Genomic DNA, 24,901 nt, shown 5'->3' on the forward strand with positions numbered 1-24,901 from the left:
AGCCCATTTTTCGATCATTTTAGTTTATCTTTAAGAATTTCATGTCAATCCAACATTCAAGCATTCATTCATTACACGAGAGCATGCGACTAATGGCTATCAGCCTTGTTTATCTAAATTTGTACAAAGCACTGTTGAATTTTCACAGGGTGGGGGTGGAGGCAAGTTTGTATATAAATAAAGATAATATAGCATTTATTTTTTTTATTAACTTGTATAGTTCGCTCTACCTTTAAAAAATCATGTTTATAGGTAAACAGTGGATCTGGTTTTGAACTGAACACTTGGAAAGAAGGGGACGAATGCATGGGGCGATGGGCAGAGATGAGGAAGAGGAAATAGCAAATATAATAAAGGATTACTGAAGGTGGGGAAGGGGAAAGACGTAACTCAAAATAACAACGGGCCCGTATATAGCAAATTACAGAGGGTCAATAGTTGAGGGTTTGGACCATGAACCTCCCCCCCGTCGTCTCACACATACACTGGCTCTCTGCTGTAAGAAGAGCGTCCATATTTGAAGGCATAAATTGTTAAATTAAGCAATTAGACACAAACAAAACAAGAACGACAAATAAAATAAATTAAGAGATGCGTCCATTCTGTCTATACGTTTGGCGATGCAAATACGATCGCCAACCGAAGACAGACGGATGAACGAACGGACAGACAGAGCCTCTTACAGGGAAGCTTGGACGCATCTAAAAAATTAGGGGATGCGGCCAAATGTGAATAATGGTGGTTATACAAGAATAATACCACGATTATGATAGTTGTTTGGCCACAAGTGTGAATCCGGGGGGGGGGGGGGGTTAATGCTTCCATCCTACTACCTTCTTCCGACAGATGTCTGTTTACGTTTTCTTGGCCTTCGGGACAAGATCAAAGTGTAGTATCTGTTCCGGCAGATACTGCAAGCTATGACTAGCTATGACTAGCAAAGACCAGATGTGGGGGCAACCCCACATGCCTGACCTTTAACCAGCTCCCATTTCCCACCTCTCGGGAGCTGGTCCCCTTTTCCCTTCCCCCTCCCTTCACTCCTCACATTAAAAATTGGCCTTGTGCCTAATTTGCTCGGTGGGGGAGCAAATAAATACCATCTGTTCTTTAGATGCTGCACTTCTATTTCTTGTTCTCTTTCGGTGAAGGAGAAATCCTTCACGACTGAGACAATTTTTATTTTTGTACCCCTTCTCCATGTTAAAAAAACGACCCTGGTGTCTAACTCTGTCCCGTGGGGAGGCATAGTAAATAGGTACTACCTCCTTTCGACAACAACAAAAAAATTTCATGCAAGAAAATGAGGGCAAAGATTTACAGTAATTAGGGAACTCACATCAGCTCGCAAAATAAAAGGTACCTGAAACACACACTTTATAAATCTATAATATAAAGCTGAACGTCTGTGTGTGTGTGTGTGTGTGTGTGTGTGTGTGTGTGTGTGTGGTCACGAACAGGCTCCTATATGGTTGACTATTTTTAAAAAACTGATTGTATATAATGATAGATATATCGAGGATTAGGAATGGGTATGTTTGATCTGGCAGAACGGTGGTTAATAAAAATTGTGGGGTCTGCGTTCGCGCCTGGCCCACAAAGTGTGGAAATAAAAAATGAACAAAAAAAAAAAACGTTTACGAAGGTTTTTGATATAGATGTACATAATAATACTTTGATAAGTACGTTTTAACTTAAATAGGGATGGTATAATAAAATTGTGGGGTCTGCGTTTGCGCCTGCTCTCCATAGAATGGAAATAGGCACAAACTTTAATAAAGACTTTTCATATCTGCGTAAGTATACTTTGATAATTATGTTTCAGTTTGAAGAAATATGGTATAATAAAATTATGGGGTGTTCGTCCGTGCCTGACCTCTATAGAATGGAAATATGTCACAAAGTTTAAGAAGGTTTTTTAATATAGATCCACAGAATATTGTGATAAGTGTTTCAGTGTGAACAGGTATGGTATAATAAATTATGGAGTTTATATATTTTATTTTTATTTTCATCATATTTTGCTTTGGTTTTGATACCACCAAATTCGAAGCTATCTCTTTACAATCCTTCCTTTTCATAACCTATCATACTTTCATAAATCAGAGTCCATTTTCTGTAGGCTGTTTTTGAACCCAGTCAACAACGGGTACTTTTGCTAATATATATATATATATATATATATATATATATATATATATATATATAATGAGAATAATGGAAATAGTATTCCGACAAAATAGAGAAATAAAAAGGAACAAATCGAGTTATGTGTTCATCAACGTTTCGTCTTTATTTCGATGAAGTTTCGAAATAAAGACAAAACGTTGATGAACACATAACTCGGTTTGTTCCTTTTTATTTCTCTCTCTCTCTCTATATATATATATATATATATATATATATATATATTAGTGGCCTGGCAAGGCCACGGGCAAGATAACCAAGCAAAAACACCCTAAGCAAAATTTATCGCAAAGCAGCAAAACTAAAGCTGGCTTGCCATAACACTATATATATAAATGTAGACAAATTTGGGTATATTTTATTGGTTTGAAAATATAGGTTCTTTTTTTACTAGTTGTCATTAAATTTTAACAATATAATAGTATTATAATCTTCAAAAAGCCTCATCCTACTTTTCTTTACCTCTCGATGTCTCACTCATGTTTCTTTCTCTTTTTCGCCCCCTATCCTTTTCTTTCTCTTTCGTTCCTCTCCCTCCTTTTCTTTCTCTATATCACTCTCGCTTCTTCTTTTTTTCTCTCTCTTTCTCCTCCTCTTCCTTTGCTTTCCCTTCCTCCCTCTTCCTTTTTTTCTTTCTCTATTGACCTATAACTTCCTCTCTCACAACACTCCAAATATCCAACTCCGACCATTTTAACTACCCGGCGTACCCGCATAGCTCCTCCGAACCAAGCACGTGGGAACAAACACACACGAAGCATAACCGCACCGTTCGCCGAGCCTTCCTTCCTTCCGTTCAAACCCACGCGGTCCCTTTCGGAAAACCCGGACATACAATTGTCATCTTTAGACCCCCGTTCTTTTGTCCTGTTGATTAACTCAGCGAGTTAATCTTTCGTCGTGTCAAGTACTTGTTTTTCAATAATACCTCACCCCCCCCCCCCCACACACACACACAAAATCCCTGTTCACATGGTTTATTGGGGAGGTGGGGGCGATTTTCTTATAAGTCTAAACTTGAGTCGTCTTTATTCTGTTAAAGTGTCGGCTTTTGTCAGCTACCTAAGGTGACGACACACAGGTGTGAACGACAAGGGCCCCTCCCTTCAAACTCGCACGACCACCATAATCCTAAGCACGTGCTTTCCGCCTTCTTTTCTTTCTTAGAGTGATGTTGTTCTTTTTGTTTTGTCTCCTAATTCATCCGTAAAAAGTCAAGTTTGACTAACGACCACCATTAAGGCAAGATGATATATTTAAATTTAAATGATTAATCGGACATATATACATAAAGGACTAAGATATACATGATGATGTTATATATATATATATATATATATATATATATATATATATATATATATATATATATATATATATATATATATGATTAGATCATGATGATGTTATGTATGTATATACATAATGATTAGATCACTCTGACAGCCGTTAAAAAAAACATTTAAAAATACATGTTTAAATTTCAAAAGTATTTCTCGCGGTAGCCGAATGGATTAAGTCCTTGCTAATGAAGCCAGAGATGGCTTCTGATGCCGGGTTCGAATTTATCGACCGGTGTTAATCGTTATACTCTGCACTGATGATTCCTGAAAGGATGAAACACTAGTGTCTGTAGATATTTAATAATTATTATAGTAAATAATTATATATATATATATATATATATATATATACATATATATATATATATATATATATATAACTACTTCATTTACTCACATAAAATTAATATACGAAAATATAGATTTATGCGTAAACTTTAAGTATTTACTTCAAAAGTGCTCAATACGTAGGTAGAGCTAGTTAGTAATTTATAAAATATATATGGTCCTCTTCTGTTGAGGACCATATAAAAACGATAAACAACCACAGAATTCGCGCATAAGCCTGACGAATCCTAGAGTGGATGAAACTCCGAATATTCAGTTTAGCTTAATCGCCATATATATTTTATAAATTACTATATATATATATATATATATATATATATATATATATATATATATATATATATATATATATATATATATATATATAACAGTAAAAGTCTGTCTGTCTTTCTGTAAAAATATTTAACCGATAAACTTTTAAACTACTGGAAATAGTAATCATCCACCAAGAATGGTTTATAACGAGTAAAATCTTTGTTTGGGTGAATAACGTGTACAGAAATATGTCGGCAAGTTAAAATGCAAAATGTTCATTGCTACTTGCCGACATATTTCTATTACTTTTGGCTTAATTTTAAACATTTCTAATCTATCTGTCGATAGCTCAAACGGTAGGGAACGCATCTGGGGCGCAAAATGTTTTTTTTTTTTTTTTTTTTGCTTGTTTATTTTGTTTTTACTTTTTTCACCCCGAACAAGGCACAGTGCCACTAAGTCGTAACGGGCTACTATTTGGGTCCAGATTTGCAAGGATACTCTGAGTTGGGCAGCAAGATGTCCGCTAACATTACACTTGAACTGCTGCATGTCAGTACTGTCATGGAAGTAGAGGCCTGGGAAGGAATTCCAAAGTCTAGACGTTCGAGGGAAGAAGCTATTTGAGTAAGAGGTTTTAATACATCTAGGGATCTATACAGTGTAGGGGTGGGATTTTGCTGCTTTGTCTGGTTTGTTGGTGAGTACTACTGCTTTGAATTCGTCTGAGCACATCATTAAAGTATAAAACAAGCAGAAGGATGCCATGTTTCGGCGATGGGACAGAGGTTAAAGCTTGATCAACAGTGCGGGACCTATTAGGTTGGCAACTCTTTTTTTTTTTTAACCTTTCTTAGAAGTGGAAGTCTAGTGGCAGATGCACCAACCCAGATGTGACAATATTCCATGCATGGGAAAATAGTGGCTTTACAGCGATACAAGATACTTTAGTTGATGGCACTCAAGTTATTTTTTTTTTTAACTTTTAAAATAAGTACAATATATATATATATATATATATATATATATATATATATATATATATATATATATATATATATGTTTAATAGATAATTGGCTCTGTAATAATAAATACGAAATCTGCATGAATCAAAATATATTTAAGCGTATTTTACGACCAAGTAAGAGCGGGTGCAACACTTCCCCCACCGCTAGTATATAATGAAGTATTCTTGTCTGTTCACAATATATGTCATATATGACGTCAGAGAAAATTACGTAATCACATAGGGATCATGGATGACATCATATGTTAGGTCATAGCAGATGAGGCGATATACGATGTCATCTGCTATATGACGTCATATGTGACGTATATTGTGAGAGGAATACGACTTTATTATAATGTGTAAATTTTGTATGTTACTCCATGTATGCTTTTAGAGAAGTATTTTCATGGTTATAGGAGATGTAAAAGGCAAAAAACGGTGTTGTTTTCAATTTGTTGTGTTTTGATATTTCGAGCAGTGTCCTCTTTGTCAAAAAAAAAATAGCGAAATGAGTTAAAGTAATCAAAGTAAGAAACGTTGGTAACCAAAATATAAAATTTCCAGTGTTATCAACGTTTCTTCTTTTGATGTTAAGTATTTACTTCAACAATGCTCAAGTTTTGGAAGTATGCAATGACTTTTCCGTGCTTCAACCTCGTGATGATTCGTCAGGTTACTCTGCTTGAATCCTCTTGAGGATGTAACGTGGAAAATGGCTATGATTAGAAATCCTACTACAAAGCAGAAAGAATTCTTTTTAAATTTTTTTTTTCCATTTTTACCCCAAACTAGGCACGGTGCCACTTTGATGTAGGGGGCTACTATCGAGGACATGTTGCAGGAATACTACGTAGGGAGTTGAGCAGCAAGATGTCTATTCATATTACACTTGAACTTCTGCATGCCAGTACTATTGGGAGAGCAGGAACCCGGAAGGGATTTCCAAAGTCTAGCAGTTCTGAGGAAGAAACTATTAGAGTAGAAGGCTTTCTTAAATCTGGGGATCTCTACTGTGTAGGGGTGGGATTTTGCTGCTTGTTGGGTTTGTCGAGGGGTATTTACGTCGAAGGGATACAAGGGCTTGTAGTTCATCGGATCATTCACCATTAAAATACTTGTAGGACAGGCAGATGGATGCAACATTTCGTCGCTGGGATAGAGGCTGAAGCTTTGGTGACAGTTCAGAACCTATCAGGTTGGCGACTCTCTTTTAAACCCTGTCCAGGAGCGAGAGACTAGTAGCAGATGCACCAGCCCAAATGTGACAATAATAATCCATACATGGGCGAATGGTGGCCTTGTAGAAATACAAGATACTTTCAGGTGTAAGTAGCTTTCTAGCATGGTAGAGAGAGCCCACCTTCCTCACAGCAGCCCTGACAATGCTCTCAATGTATTTGTTCCAGCTCATGTTCGTTAAAAGTTTGTATACAAAACTATGACAGGACTTTAAGATTACTACCTTCATAGATGTTACACTTAACTAGGCCAGATAAAACATATATGAAAGATATTAATGACTAAATAATATACTAATCCCAAATCAAATGGCTTCTCTTCTAATATTAAAAACACCGCAATATCAATTAACAGCAATTCTTTTACTAAAGACATTTTTAAATAACAGGAGTTATGCATACAACAACGCTTTACAAAAATGTAGTTGTGTTAACATTTACACTGAGTATGATGGCAGAAACATTACTAGCATAAGAAGGAAGAAAAAGTGGAAAATTATTTGGTGTACTCCCCCGTTCCGTCCAAAATTTAACATGTTCTTTTTAATCTTTGAACACGCAAATTTCCTGCATATGATCCTCTATGTAAATTATTTAATAAAAAAAATACAGTTAAAATTAGATATAACGCAATATTATAATTATTAATTTTAAACAAATGAATATTTGTTTATTCTTCATAATACTGCGTTGAAATTTGGCTTCAAAACATATCTTATACGTATTTTATTTTAAAATTCAATAAGCGCTTTTATCACGGAATTTACAACCCTAACTTTGCAATCGCGTTAGCCAACGCATTCTACCGGCATTTCAAAATAACACCGCAGACAGACAACAGTGTGACCAGTATTTCATGATAAAATTCAAAACCCTACCGTTTGTTTAGTCGTCCTGATCTCTTATGCTATCATGTCTGCGACAGAGTAAGAGAAAGTGTAATTATTATGTCTACATGTGCATTACCGACAGCCTAGGGAGCTCAATTCTTTTACGAAAAGCAATTCCGTTTATTATTATAACCATGTTCTGAAAATGTGATTATTTTTACAAGCCCATATCTACTCAAAAGCATAATTAATGTAGAAATCTTATAAACTGCTTTCTATTCCTTTTGTGCTCTTAGTAGGAGAGGAGGGTTTATTTGCCCTTGTTCCCGTGTAACTCTTCCCAGCGGCGATTTTTAAAAAAGGTCCATGCGAATGATAACACTAAAAGAAAGTAAAGAAAAAACCCCAGAAATTTTACAAGAAATAAACACATCAAGTGTTGACATAGCACTTCCACAAGGTTTTGTTAAAATCCCTGAAAGCGAAAATAAGTGTCGAAGATGGCAGGTTTAGGGACAAGGTTGGAGAATAGTGAGGAATGGCGGATGGTTAATTATGGTATTGCGATAAACCGCCATTTTTTTTTTAAAACAAGATTTCCTTTTGCCATTTTTGTTCTTTTTATACATGTCTCGACGCTAATAAAGATACTTCACTGTTAAGCCCTCCCCAACTGCTTTCCTATCCCTTTCTCGTTATCTGTTCGATTTGTCGAACAGTCCGTCACAACGTATATTTATTTATTTATTTATTTTATTTCTACCTGTGCCCTTAGGTGTCTGATGGGCTCGGTAGATAGATATTGATCTGTCACGCCATGGTTTAACATAGCGTATTCATCAATCTGTCACGCCTCGGTTCGAAATAGCATATTCGTCTGTCTGTCACACCTTGGTTCGAAATAGCGTATTGGTCAGTCTGTAACACTGACCTGTCTGTAACAGTTTAAAATAGCGTATTTGTAGGTTTATCATGCTTACCTTTGAGGTAGAGTATCCGACAATGTGTCAGACCTTGGTTTGAGATATCATATTTATCGATGTGTAGTCTGCAACGCTTTATTTGAAATAGTATATACGTCGGTCTGCCACGTTTACTTGAGATCGCGTATTCGTCAATCTGTCATGCCTTGGTTTAAGATAGCGTATTCGTCAATCTGTCACGTCTTGGCTTGAGATAGTATATTCGTTTGTCTATCACGTATTCGTTTGGGATAGCGTATTCGTGTGTCTGTCACGCCTTGGTTTGAGATAGTATATCCACCTGTCTGTCACGCCTTGGTTTGAGATGGTATATTCACCAGTCTGTCACGCTTTGGTTTGAGAAAGCGTATTCGTCAGACTGTCACGTCTTTGGTTTGAGATAATATATTAGTTTGTCTGTCACGCGTGGTTTTTCAATAGAATGTTTGTTGATCCTTGAAATCGCACTTTGACATCCGTCCACTCCTATCTACGCGAATGAATGTCCGTGACGCTCAAATTTTAAATAACGTTTTCACCGCTGGACGCATATTTAAAACCTCTTCTTTATATTTAAAACGATTTTTATTTTATTTTATCTATGCTTAAATAGTCTCTGCTTTAAAGCGATCGCCTCATGTCAACACATACGGGTGTGAATGGTGAGGAGAAAACGATAACTTGTTTGCGAGAACGGAGCCGACGCCGGGGTAAGGTGAAGGTCGAAACCTCATCAGTCATTTGTTGGTCTCGTTGCTTCGCTTTCCTCGCCGGGCGTTCGTATCTTGAACTACACCAGGGCCCTTGGCGGGACTGATACGACTCGGGCATTGTCCACTTCTTCAATGTTCCCCTATATCAGGATCTTCCTTGGGGAGTAGTTAAGAGGGGTAGGGGTCGAGTAGAAAGTTATTTCTCGCACAGGGTTTAAGCCGATACATGTCTTTGCCCTTGGGCAGGGCAACCTCGTAATCCATAAAGATCCAGCAAGAATGAACGAAGATGGATATCAGATAATCTAACAACCGAAGTTAAAAACAGTTTCATCGCGTGTCAAATCGTTTATATATATATATATATATATATATATATATATATATATATATATATATATATATATAGAGAGAGAGAGAGAGAGAGAGAGAGAGAGAGAGAGAGAGAGATCTTGCTTGTTTTTCTTTGCGATATTTATTGAATAAATTCAATTATTTATATGGAAGCGCATTTTTACCTAAATACGAGTTGGGAATAATGTTCTCTTCGACCAGTTTGGTACCCCCAAATGGGGAGCGGGATATATATTATTTTTAAAATATAATTATCCACTGACAGGTGTTTCGTCGTCTACGACTCATCAGAGTGGCTGAGTTTAGCGAGATTCGAAATCGGGACCTCGTGATAAGAAGCCTAAGCTATATATATATATATATATATATATATATATATATATATATATATATATATATATGTATATGTATATATATGTCATTCACATACAGTACTGTTTCGCTGTATCACAGCTTATCAGTGCGATTAGACAGACAACTACCGCAAGCCAGGATCGAAACCTGACCGCCCCGTACGACAGTCAAGGTTTCGAACCATTATGCTAATCGGCAGCTGTTGTGCAGGTAGTGAATTAGCCATGTTTTGACATCGTCCGATTACCTAAACTCGATTTGTTTACACAAAGAGCATCGCTTAATACGCTAATGGCATATCGTGTATCATTTCCGAATATGCTCAACTCAAGATGAGGAGCATTACGAGCAGGGAGACCAAGCGTCACTCAGGATTGAATGATGATCAAAGACTGTTCCAAACTTCCCATATTTTTATTGCCATCGAAATCGGTGAAATCGCATATTTCAATCAAATCGATTGATTGCCTGCTCTAGTGGGGGATTCACCGCGGTTCACCAGGAACAAGCTTCACCTGCCTTACCGTAATGATGTAGTCCACAATATATTGTAGTCTTCATTGCACTATTGTCGATTTTATAAAATTATTTTCATATAGCGTCTTGAATTAAAATTTAAAATGCAAAAAATTGACCCATGATTAGTTCAATTGTGCTCTAAACATGAATATTGGTTCAAGAAATAAACGGTAAGATTGTCAACATCTTGAAATTTAGAATATAGACTTTTGTCATATATATATATATAAGTTGCTTTTTATTAAAAGCCTAATATTAAAAAATTTATTTAAAAATTGATTAAAACAAATATGGATATGTGAGTGACTACATGAAGATTAACTAATCTGCATATTTCTTTGAAAACGAGCGTTAATTAATTACTTATTCAGTTTTTATAGCATTCTTATAAAATGATTAGTTTTATTTCACTTTATTTCTGAATTCCATTTATGCATAGTTTCTACATTCTGCATAATTGCGTAGAATGTAAGATGAAAACGTTCTAGCAAACGGATATATATATATATATATATATATATATATATATATATATATATAATATATATATATACTAGCCGATTTACCCGAGCTTTGCTACAGATATATTTGTATTACACAATACTAATTGGCATTCTTTTAATATTTATGTAATTACAGGTTCGAAACCAAAACTTCTGGGTAAACGACATTTCTTGTACCACTGGTAAAAATGTAAACGAAAGTTCTACATTACGTAGAAAAAAAAAACTGTACAGGTCCGTTTTCAGTTTGTGTTGCTCCCAAAAATGTAAATTAGGATTTTTGCGGATAAACTATACTTGGTTGTGTATATAAAAAGTACCCCATTTTTAATAAAGGAAGGACTTTCACATAAAAATTTAATAAACAAAAGATACGGCAAAAATTGAATTACACTTGTAAATCATATCTAAAAAATAGCACGGTTCGTAAACTGCAGAAGTACTAAACAGATAAAAACTCCAGCATTTTTGTACTTCTGCAATTATTTTTCTTAGAGTGACGCTGAGACATAAAGCGACACCCCCTCCCCCCGAAAAAAAAACCCATAATTACGTCGAAACTTCCCCACACAAATATATATTATCAACTAAATCAATTACCCAGACAGGAAAACATAAGATCTTTCTCAAAAGAAAATCGAAGAAAAAAAGTGAAAAAAAAAAAAAAAACGCGTAGGAATATATTTGATATAAAAAGCATTACTTTACCTTGTTTCTTTTTCAAAGTATTATGGAAACGATAATAAAATTCAGACAGTCAAGTGAATAGTTGAAAAATGATTTTAAAATCGTCCGTAGGAAATAAATTTTAACCTTTTGGTAAACGTGCTCACACCTTACAATGAATCGACATTTATAGCCGAGACTTTAATAGAGGGCTAACGATTTAAAATATTTCGTCGAAAAATAAAATCATCCTTAGCCTAATTATTTATTTTTTATCAATATTTGTAACTTTTACATTTATAGAAAATACATAATTAAAACAAATCATTTTCCCACCATATCTCTCGATTTTGTTAAAAACTATATCCGTTCATAACCGGAAGTGAAATATCAGTGAAAATTACTTAAAATGTGCCAGTTTAGCAAATAGTACAAAATAACTTGAATTAAAATAATTTAAATAAATTAACTTTAAATAATACTCTTAAATAGAACAATTACATCAATTACATTACTATAATCAGTAATTTTAATTGAGCGAATTATTTAAAAACATTTTCTTTAATATAATATGCAAATTAGATTAGTTCTATTATGCACATTGCCTTCAATATAGTGTATATATATTGATCGTGATGCTATTTATTTATATAGAAAACCTTATAGTAAATAAAATTTATATAGATAACCGTTTTCAGAAGGAAGTTTTGTATATATTAATCAAATTGTGAACAAACAAACAAACAGACAGGATTACGGATTTATATATACAATAGATATATAACACTTCTACAGAATTGGGACGAGATTTTGTAGTCGATAAATGAAGTTTTCAGATAAAAAAATAATAATTTCAATTGATGTTGTTTTTTTTTTGTCAATTCTAATAAGTTACAATGGTAGCTTCCAAATTATGCAGTCGAAATTACTGAATTATTACACAAAACAACTTTAATCGTGTTAGTAGGTGAACATGTTCTGCCATCTTGTTTTAATCAAAACTGAAAATTACCTCCCTTTTAAATTCTCCTATGTTTTACGACCATTTTCATCAAATTCTATCTTTTATTTTTTTTTAATAAATAATTTTCTAACTTATCGATTTTCGTCATTTTGGGATATAATCATCTTAAAAATACGAGGAATTTCCGAAATTTGGTTCCAATGGCGTTGGAGCGCCATATATATATAAGTGACCTTGTCTGTATGTGCGAAACGTCTCTACCTAACTCCTCTGAACATTTCTATATATCTATAAAAGTGTGAACGTGTCTGTGTACATTTCCCTACGCAATAACCCTGTCAATTTTTAGTCTACAGACTCGAAATTTGATATACAGGGTACTGAGATTTGGGAAAATCTATGTGGTCGGTTTTCGTTCAACGATTTGACCTTTGAGAACTCTACCAAATTCCTCCCACAATTTGGGGTCTAAACACTTGAAATTTTAGATATAGATTCCTTGGACATGGATCTAACTTAATAACTTGATTTGAGCCCAAAACAATAAATGTTAAGGCGTCATAATAGAGGTCAAAGTTTAAAAAATTGACCGTTTTTTTTGCTTGTTTTTTTTTTTTTTTTTTTTTTTTTTTTGGTCAGCATACATCTCTAAACACCCGGGCAACGCCGGGCCGAAATGCTAGTAGTCTATAAAATTTAAATTTTATATATAGTGTATTTGAATTTGTAGTCCATCACTGGTAAGGAGATAAAAATGAAAACAAAACAGTTGACCTTGGCAGGGTAAGTCAAATAAAACACATTACGTCAGCTGTCACTCTTCCACATGTGCAAACTTAAACATCCATAGCTCAAAGTCACTTAATTGTTAATCTTTCGTATCCATCTGTTGGTAGTTCAGACTGGAGAGATAAATAACGATTAAGACTGGAGCTCTAAACATTCTATTTTCAATTCTAGCAGATGGTACCCACGTAATATCTTATATAGTGGGACCTGTGGAAATTCCACAGTTGACTCTTTCTTAACATATTGATATCGGCATTCTGTGGATGTTCAGCGTAAATGGAGTCACCTTGATATTATTGTAGCTCTTTTGTTAAAACTTCAAAAGTATTTATAAAAGTGTTTATCTAAACCAGCAGGAACACCCGGCGTAGACCGGTCATTAAATACGGTTAAATATGATATTTTAATTTATGCAGATTTCGTATATATTATTATAGAGTCAATTTTCTATCAATTATTATATATTATAAAGTTGTGATTTAAAATATATATATATATATATATATATATATATATATATATATATATCCTTGAGTGCATCAACTTGAATCGAAACTGAAACCAAAACTTATGAAGAATATATATATATATATATATATATATATATATATATATATATATATATATATATATATATATATATATATAAGGCTTCCTTCAGTCTTGACAGACTTTGGATACCAAAGGTAAGGGTGCCTGCGCGTGAAATTGTTTTTTTTTTTTTTGGTAAGAGTTGACTAATCTCAACTACACCTCTCCTGAGTCGACATTGTTGAATACCAGTGGCAAGTAGAGGTTCAGAACGACTGGAAACAATGCTGAGATAAGCGGAGAGCACATACAGCGCCTAGAATTCCCAAATGATCACCCATCTGGTATTAGCCATGCTCAAAGTTGCTTAACTTCGGTGATCTGATGAGAACCGGTCTGTCAATTTGATTATACCGTACAACTATATATATATATATATATATATATATATATATATATATATATATATATACACGCGCACACGCGCGTGCAGATCACGATATCATAATCATTAGATTACTCTGACAGACGTTAAGACATTTAAAAATAAATGTTTAAATTTCAATGATATTTCTCACAGTTAAGGTTGGCCGAGATGACTTGTTCCTTGCTAATGGAGTCGGAGATGACTTCGTTTGAATCTCCTGACCGACAGTAATCGTGTCACTCTGCACTGGTGATTCCCGAAAGGATGAAACACAACTTGAGTTCCTTCAGCTATAATTGAAACCGAAACTAAAACTTATGAAGAATTGTTGGTAAAATTATTTACTACAAAAATGGAAGGTCATGACAATTAAACGACAGCCACTCGGAAGAAAAAAGATGTAAGCGTGGCACACAAACTAATACACACGCTATCTTATATTAATATATAGATAACATTTGAAATCATTACTATATATTGGATAAGAATCAATAGAGAATTAGCTCTATAACAATAAATAAGAAATCTGCATGAATTAAAATATAGTACTTAATTGTATTTTATGACTGGAGTACGCCGGAAGGCCTGCTAGTATATATATATATATATATATATATATATATATATATATATATATATATATATATATATATATATATATATAAATGCGTCATTGTCTGTCTGTTTGTCTAAGAAATGGTTTCTACCAAATTCCTCCGTCAATTTTTAGTCTACAGACTTTATACTTGATATATAGAGAATTTGGACCTGTGGAACAAATTTGATCTGTTCTTTAGTTGGTAAAAATAATTGCTAAGCGGTCAAAATGTTTAAAATTTTGAACTTGGCAGGCGATAATCGACTTAAAGTGCTCTTCTACGCGTGCGCAAATATGCATGTATATGTGAAAGTCGGTTAAAATTTTACTTTATCTTATCCATCTAACGATAGCTCAAATGGTGACGACTACAGCTAGAGAGCTATATGTTTTGGTTTCGATTCTAGCTGAGGGCACTCAAGTAATAATTTAATTTTTTTTTTTTCCTTTTTAAATCGGTGCTATATATAGTATGTATAGGATACTATACAATATTCAATAAAGAATTCATTCCATGAAAATAAATACGAAATATCCACGAATTAAAATATTATATTTAAGCGTATTTTACGACCGGGCGACGTCGGGCAGCCTGTTAGTAAAACATAAAATTTAAAAAATAAAAAAAAAATCGATAAAGAGACGCTTCTAGCCCAACCATCACATGAATACAAGACATTAAATTTCTAAGCGAAGAAGGCTTTAATAAGCCCCTTTCAGCCAAGACAGTTCTAGGTCTGGTCACAGAATGGACTTAACCACTCAACGAAACATCGAAGATACGGGCGGGCCCTCCTCCGACCCGTCAATTCTGCCGTTGTTGTTAAGAACTGAAACTGTCTAAGACAAAGAACACACACAAAAAAAATCTACTTCTAATAAGATGTGCAAAGTTAGAAAGGGAGGTGATGTCGGGAAAATCAAGGACTATAACCCTTAGAGGCATGTGGGCTGAGAAATAAATTTCACGAGAGACGCTGGTCATGTGATTGAGACAATGGTTGCCACGCTTTGGACAAAAGCACTCAGAGAATGTAAATTTGCGCCGAGGCCCGACGTTAGCAGATATGGTTTTAAGGAATAAACTTTCAGATCGAAATGTTGAGGTTTCTTTACAATAACAAGTCCATTAATTTTTCAGTAACTGTCAAATTGTTGTTGTTATTATTATTATTATTATTATTATTATTATTATTTATTATTAATTTCGCAATGTTATTAATTATTATTAATAATATTATTAATTAATACCATCATTAATAATTTATCCTTATTAATAAATTATTATTAATAATATTATTATCGTCTTTAATAATATATAATTATTATTATTTATTGATATTATTATTATTGCCATTTATTATTAAGAATATTATTTATTATTAATATTATTATTATAAATTATTATTTATATTATTAATTATTATTATATATTATTAATTATTATTAATATTATTATTATAAATTATTATTTATATTCATTTATTATTACAATTTAAAATGTCTTAATGAATTTACATAAGTGTTATACAGTTACCATATAACGTATTATATATATATATAATAAATTCCACAGCCAACAACGTCACAGCCCACAAGAGCAATGACAGTCAACAAACCGGAAATCCAAGACTCGAGTTTCGCCTTCATATAGGCTCATCAGTTAGACACATCCGAACTCAGGATTTGAAGCCTGAGCCTCTTGCATGCGAAGCAAGCACTCTACCAACTGAGCAAACGCCCTGCACACAAGAATTTCTATTAACCAACACAGATCAAGCAAACCACGCCGAAATCCGACTGTGAAATGAACCTACTTCGTCTCGACAAGGGACGCGGTCATCCAACCAGCTAATAACCCCAAGCCGATGTCTCACAAGTAGGAGTTTTAACTCGAAAGGACGATGCCATCCAGCAATGCTAACCAAGCGAGTAACTTACGATAGGATTTTCAGAATGTGAGAGATTATATATATGATAAATTTCACAGCCAAACAACGTCGCAGCTCACAAGAGCCATAACAGCCAATGAACCGGAAGTCGAAGTTTTATATATATATATATATATATATATATATATATATATATATATATATATATATATATATATACATGTCTCTCTCTCTCTCTGTCTCCATCCCTCCATCCATCCCTCCATCTTTCTCTCTCTGGCGCTCTCTATATATATATTTATCTATGATAGGATTTTAAGAATGTGAGAGATTATATATAATAAATTCCACAGCCAAACAACGTCGCAGCCCAAAGAGCCATGACAATCAATGAATTGGAAGTCCAAGAACTGCGACGTTGTTTGGCTGTGGAATTTATTATATATAATCTCTCACATATTGCATAATCACGTTGAAACACTGGTTCTTGCTGGATCATCGAAGTTAAGCAACAATGAACCTGGCCAGTAGTAGATGGGTGACCACTTGAGAATTCTAGGCGCTGTATGTACCGCGCCTTGATGTAGAAATTCTCAAGTTGATATCTGGAGGTGAGTTTAAATCACTAAGAGTGATGCTTTGTTAAGACCTGCACCTAGAATGAAAAATCTGATGAAAAACATGAGGTTTACCGTTTGCTATGTCCTCTGTATCAAAAAGTGTGTTTGGTTCTGCACAAAGCCTTCACCACGGTCAATAAGTCATTCTGTGTGGATTCCCAAACAACTTAGTTTTTGTAGCAGAGCTCAAATGTCGAAATCGACGAGAGTATCGTCCTCATATAATGCATATATAACTGTTCTCTGCGATGAATGCATGAGCCATCTAGTGGATTGTGATTTGTATGCGCATGTATATGCGTGTTAATTTATATATATATATATATATATATATATATATATATATATATATATATGCATGCACTGTTCTGTTCTTTGTTGCATAATGTTCAGTTGCAAGTGCTCATGTTTGATCGGTCCTGGATATGACCTTAAACTATATCCAGTGGTGAGGCCCCAGCTTGCAGGTTTTGGGGAGTGTGAGCCACCCTCTAATTGCCATTGCTCCCAGGTCCACTCTGACCCGGAATGGTAGTACCTGTTAGGGTCCCAACTATGGGTTAAATAGAAACCGACTTGAAAACAACAAATATATTCTATTGAAAAATTTTTCTTCCAAATCTTTGGATTCGGCATTAAATAACCTGAAAAGGGTTGATATGCCGTAAAACAAAAACAACCAACCAACAATCGTGTTTGTGCAATGTTTACACATATATAATTTTGCACAGATATAGTTCATCAAACAGGACACATAACGTAATGAGGAACAGCTCTTTTAACACAGGACGAATAATAATTTTTCTATCAGACAAAGGGACACATAACTTCTTAAATAGTTCTTTGAAGTGCTGTCCTGAAATTGAAGGAACTTTTTCCATTCGAAAGAAACTCATAGCAACCAAATTATATTTCATATATAGCTTATTACCCGTTTGTGATGGCCCCTCAGATTTGCACACGTTTCTCTAAAGTATTACATCTTCTACCAGTTGGCCCATCGAACGCTATCATGCACCTCAAGAGATTAAATCTTGACCACCGTCTGCTCTCTAATTGCTTGTTCTGTGTTTCATGAATATATGACAACTCTTTGTTCATTATCTGACGTCCCCAATTCTTGATTGTTTTGGTAAACTAAATGCATTGTTTTTAAAGTAAAATTCTAAAACCTCTTTTTACCAAAATTTTAATAATTCTCATCTTTTATTACATAAATATTATTTTATTGTTTTGCTACCTTATTTATTGTCTAAAACATTCTTCTGCTATCGAAACACCAATTTCAATGTATTCCTTTTGCTATCGAAATATTCCATCTCAATAATAACTTTTGCAGCAACACCCTCAACGCCATCACTCTATTACTAATGGAGATTTTGTATCTGTCTGTCCGAAGTCAAGGCTATACACTCTCCTAGCCATACCTCCTCCTTGGAGTTTAGAGGAATATATGTTCGTCTATCATGATATCAATATTCCAAGCATTACCGCCTCCATTTTTGAGGGAGAGGGAGGCAGCACTAGCCGTTCTCCGCTGGCTGAGTGCAAAGAGGACTGGGATGTTAGGAAGGCTCGTTGCCACCCAAATCCAAGCGAAAACCAACGGTCGCCACCAACGAGAAATCAATGGTAAGCGGCTGTTACGATAATTAAAATTCTTTTGCAAAGGTTATCGAAAGAGGAGGAGAGTGCTGAAAATCTTGGGAGACTCTTTGTCACTCAAACTCCAGGTAACACCACAAGTTGTTCTCAAAGAACAATCTTTGGTGATGGCTTGTGTGACTACTCCTAGTGAGTAAATGATAAGAAATATTTAAAAGAAACATTTTGGACATCTGAAAATAGGCACACTTTTTCTTGATTCCGATGCCAATACAGATACCTAAAAAAAAAAGTTCTGATTCTCTCGATTCCTGATTCCGATTAATCATTCCAACACTACTATATGTATATAAATATACTTATTTCCACAGCCTAGCAACGTTGCAGCTCACAAGAGCGATGAAAGTCAACAAACCGAAAATTCAAGACTCGAATTTGACCCCCATTTGAGTCCATAAGTTGAACACATCCGAACTCGGAATTGGAAACCTGAATCTCTTGCATGTGAGACGAGTACTTTGTCACTTTGTATGTCGGTTTGTTGGCCTTCATGGTTCTTGTGAGCTGCGATGTTGCATGATTGTGAAAATGATTATATCATCTCTCACATCCTGAAAATTCTAATATATATATATATATATATATATATATATATACATTTAAATATATATAGACATTCAAATATATATACACATGTATACACACAAACGTTTATATGTGCGTGCATGTGCGTATTATAAAAATATTAAGGCTTTTCTTTATGCCTATCTTAAGCGAAATATATAATATTGAAAATTTATGACTTAGAAAATTGTTTATATGATTTCAATTTTTTTATGTTCCCGAATTTAAAAGGGAAACTCGTTATATCTTAGAATAAAGTCAAAGTTCATGTACGGAATGACACATCATCGACTCAAAGACACTCACGTTCCGCCATGTTTCTTTTTGTTTTTTTTTTTGTGCCCATTTTAGCATCTTCTCCGAATTTCGTATCACAAAAGATCTAGAAATAAATAAAATTATCAGCGATCTATAAACAATTTATCAAACAGTTTTTTGAGATTTTCATCTTTTTAGCAACTTTTTAGGAGACTTCTTTGTCTTGTTTCTTTTTTTTTTAATTTTTTGTTTAGTTGTTCATATATATATATATATATATCAATATATAAATATATATATCATATATATATTTAAAATAGATATATATATATAAATATATATCATATATAAATATTGATGTATTTATAACAAAAGTCATTGAATATTTTATTTTTTGGGGGATAACCCAATCTTTTAAATTATTTTTAGTTAATTTACGTATCATAAATTTTGGTTAGCCATATTTATAAAAAGTATATTAATGCTTCAATTATTGCCTGGGAAAACATACAGAGAGAGTATTTTGTTTAAAAGGGGGGGGGGAATTAAACAACTTATACAGAGTGCAATTAATATGATAAATATAACAATTTACATTTAAAAAATAATACAACTTGAATGCCTACTAGACACTGTCCTCGAGTGTCTAAGGTCTCTCTGTACAGGGGTTTGTCAGAACAACCTGGCATAAGGATACTTTTCCATAGAAGTAAACCCTGACCAAATATTCAAAATCACCTAGTCTCCGGTGCCCTAATAAGATGTCCTCACTGTGGCTAACTTACATTAGCTTTTACGAGGAATGGTGCACCTTCTCCAAGTGATATTACCTCAAGTAATAGCACGAAGCTGGATACTCCACCAGACTAGATAAATTCTTGTCCTGGAATCCAGTAAGACCAAGAGACCAAAACGAAAGATATACTACAACATATGAAAATGGTTAATTGGGGAGAGGAAAATTATGTTCTTAATTTCTTTACTAACTCAGTGTTTGAGAGATAAAGAACTTTAATGGGACATTCGAATATCTGTGTATTTCATATAAAGTTCAAGTGTTAGCCCCAGGTTGTGGGCTCCTTGATTTCTGAGAACTTTGACTGAAGTAAAATATATTTAAAAAAAAAAAATGTTACGTCAGAGACCCAGATTTTTTTTTTTTTTTTTTTTTGCAAAGGAGTCACCACGTATTCAGGCCCAGAGGCCACTCGAGGATAGGGGTTAATGAGTGCACGTTAGTCAATGGGAAAATATCGTAGTAATCGTTAGTAATGGAAATTTGGTAAATTGGATTACTTAAGGGAACGGCTCATAAAGAACTTGTTTACGTTCGACTTGAAGACGACCATATTGTAGTCAGTTGAACAGCAGAGAAACGGAAGAGAGTTCCACATTTGTTCACGGGATTTACGTTTGAATTTAAGCACACATAAAGAGTGGGGAAAATACTGATAGTGGTTTGAGCTAGACGTGAAAGTTTGGCAAGGGAGACAATAGATTGGAGCTCAGACGAGCACTTGCCGTAGAAATAACGATAGAGCAGAGAAAGTCTCAAACCGTCTCTTCTGTGGGAAAGAGGTTCTAGGGAAGAGAAAAGGGCATCGCATCCTCCACTAAGCTACGAAGTCTATTTTGAACACTGTCAAGGCAGGATAAAGTGCTGTCTAGCAGCTCCTGCCCAGATGTGGCAACAGTACTCCATCCTAGGACGTACGACTTCTGAAAAAGAACAAAATACTTTTCATTACAACAAAAATTTATTTTCGAATATTGTACTGGTGCTTTATTTTCTGAATTTCATTCATCCAGACAACGTCTTACAATAACGACGAAACGGTGATGAACACATAACTTGGTTTGTTCTCGGTCTCTCTCTCTCTCTCTCTCTCTCTCTCTCTCTCTCTCTCTCTCTCTCTCTCTCTCATATGTGCGTGCATATATATATATATATATATATATATATATATATATATATATATATATATATATATATATAGTAAGTTATAAAATATATATGGCGATTAAGTTTACTACCTAGCTCTACCTACGTATTCAGCACTGTTGAAGTAAATACTTAAAGTTTACGCATAAATCTATACTTTCGTATATTAATTTATGTGGTTAAATGAAGTAGTCATATATATATATATATATATATATATATATATATATATATATATATACATACATATATATATATATATACATACATATATATATATATATATATAACATTATGTCCTTCCACTTGTCCCCTTTCTTCCAGACGCCTACTCCCTACTCTCTTTCTTCTTCAATAAACAACCGGATATCTACATACTCTTTCAAAATAGACGGCATCGTCGCACACGAGAACGATGGCGAATCCTCGAAGCAATCAACAGTGCGTTATTTGCCTCGTTTCCACCTTTTATGAAAAACGATCCCATGTTCGTCACCTTTATCATCTTGAAGTTACTCCCGAATTGACAAAAGGGGACAAACAACAGGATAAAAATAATAAACACGCGGAGGAAGTATGATATTATAAGGGAAAGGTGTGATCTCTGTTAGACTTTGGTCGCTGGAGGAACGGTGGTTTCGTAGTTGTTTTCATTTTAAAGAAATCTATATATCGTTTTATTGAGCTAATAGGGTTACCCGGCATAGCCCGGGTATGTGAATAACATATTTCTGTTAAAACGTCTATCTCTCGCTCGATTTTTCTTTTTTTTCCTAATCGATTACTCAGACCATTCCTCACTAGGTAGACACACACACACACACACACAATTGCTTTTAGATGATAGATTCTTCGCCATTTTTTTTTTTTTTTTCAAATTAGTACATAATGACTAGGGCTATGACAAAATATTATTTTCATTATTTTGACTCTCAAGTATATACCCCTTACTAACTTATATGCTTTTTTTATAAAGAGTAATGTGGTTCTCTATTGATTAATTGTGTCTAACTGCGTCAGATATATACGTGAGAGTCAAAACAATGATAAGAATATTCTCTTGTCATAGTCATAACAGTGAAAAAAAAAAAGGTCACGCGTGACTAAACCTGGCCTGTAACATATAGCAGATGTGAGTATGTACATGTATGCAAACTTATGTCACCGGTAGGGAAAAATAAAGACTTTAAAAGGGAGATCACACCAGAGACGAAAATAACGTTCGAGATCAAGTGAGAAGCGCGAAGAACATTTAAGATCCCGTTAGAGATGTAGATACGTTCGAGAAGACAATCATGTGGATGATGTCACGGCCATAACAATGAGAGAACAAATGTCACAAAGAAAAAAGCGAGTTGAAGTGATTTGCTATTCTTTGTCTGCTTTGAGACTGAGGCCACAATGTGTGTAAAAGTGCACAACGGTTCATACCCAATTTTCCTTTAGAGAATTAATACTTTTTTCAATATAAACTAGCGGGACCTGTGGAAAAATTCTACAATGGCATCTTTCATATGTGATATATTGCTGCTGGGCATTCTATGGACGTTCGGCGTGAATAGAGACTCTGCGATAATATTGTAGCCCTTTTGTTAAAACTGTAAAACTATTTATCTAAGTAATCTGATTAATGTAGTGTTAGAATATATCTGATTATAACGGTTTATCTCCAATATCCTTGTAGAAGTCTGTGATATATTTGCATTGTATGGAATCCCGGTGCGAACGGAAACCCCACAATATCACCATACCATCTTCAGACAAAACATTTGGATCATAGTCAGAAGACCAAAAAGAATATTTTAGTTTCACGTATGTCCCACAAGCGACATAATTTTATCTTTTTATTTTTTACATCGCATCTTCGGTGATCAGGAGATCCTATTTATTTAGTGATAATACATTACGAACATTAAATAAGCGTATCTATATTCTAATTTAATGTTCATAGTATGTTATTACCTTCTATTCTCCTTTTTAATAAATAGGATCTCCCGATCGAATAGTTTATACTATGGTAACTGTGACACACATACATACGTTAAAGGTACTATGGTATTAATATATGGATTTTAGATATTACCTATCCAGGGCAACGCTGATCAAAAATATACCAACTTTGTTGGTGTTTGTGTTGTAATTTTTTACTTTTTAGCTGAGCATACAAACACACATACATACAGACAACTGCTCTTTATTTAATAGATAGTGTTTAACAAAAAAGATAGGTACGTCTTTATTAAGTGACCACTCTTTAAGAACAGAGTTCGACACAAAGTCGGATTTTTAATGTTAAAAACTAAGCTCCCCATATAGAAACGCTCTGGAGTGAGACTAAAATAAAAATTGTATTTTTGTTTTAATTATATATATATATATATATATATATATATATATATATATATATATATATATATATATATATATTATAAATGTTAATTTTTGAAATATTGTTAATTTCAATGTACACCGTTTTCGGTTAACGGGTGGAGACTGTTATATGATGAAAACTGAATCACCGTTAATTTCGAGTAAAGCTCAATGTATCTACTTTATAGGTGCAGAGCATATATAGTACAAAGCTTTATTGAAATTCAAAGACTTACATTTTTTCTTTTTGTAACTTTTGTTTGTTGGGTTAGTTTATTGCTATATATATATATATCAATAAACTAACCCCTTTATACAGTGAAGATGTTAAAGTCGGGGGAGTAGGCTTGTAGAGCTGCAGAGATCCCAATCCCAAAAGAAAAAAGTTATCTAAGTCAAATGGCACCGGCTCTGTCCACGTCCTCGACGTTTTATGAAAAACGCAATCACGGATAAGGTTACGTTGACCCACTAATACGATTAAACCACAAAACGTATGGGCCTTTATAGAAATTACATTAATCTTTAAAATTTATATATATATATATATATATATATATATATATATATAAAAATTTAAAGGAGATTAGAATAATAGTCTAAAGAGCTAAGTGTATTTTAATGTAATAGTGAAATTACTAGTTTAATTAAAATACAGGAAATGCTCGTTGTAATTTAGATATATAATAAGCTCGATAGTTAAATGTCCTAGAGCTAATTCAATATTAGGTAATGTGATTTATAATTTAAAAATTTAAAAAAAAAATTTTTAATTTAAAAATCAAATTTTAATTAAATTAAAAATTAGTTTCATAAGAAGGAACAACAACAAAGTCAATTATCTGTACGATCGTTTCGGAAATCCGTGCTTTTTATTTGTGGTATACATGACGTCACGTAGAACAATTATACATAGTTTTTTTGGTAAGCACGGTCTCCTCATCAGCAAATTTAGGAGGATTTCTATTGAATTGAAGAGACACCAAAAATAAACCTAGC

At 33.8% G+C, this 24,901-nt stretch overlaps 1 protein-coding gene across 11 annotated transcripts in view; it reads right to left on the reverse strand.

Moving 5' to 3' along the window:
• Positions 1-24,901, reverse strand: part of LOC145265500 (ankyrin repeat and sterile alpha motif domain-containing protein 1B-like) — a 903,976-nt gene that overhangs the window by 5,002 nt on the left and 874,073 nt on the right. The gene's annotated exons all lie outside the window — the stretch shown is intronic.

The sequence above is a fragment of the Euprymna scolopes genome, chromosome 40 (genome assembly GCF_053919585.1).
Source record: "Euprymna scolopes isolate OS-2025 chromosome 40, ASM5391958v1, whole genome shotgun sequence".
NCBI classification, from domain to species: Eukaryota; Metazoa; Mollusca; class Cephalopoda; order Sepiida; family Sepiolidae; genus Euprymna; species Euprymna scolopes.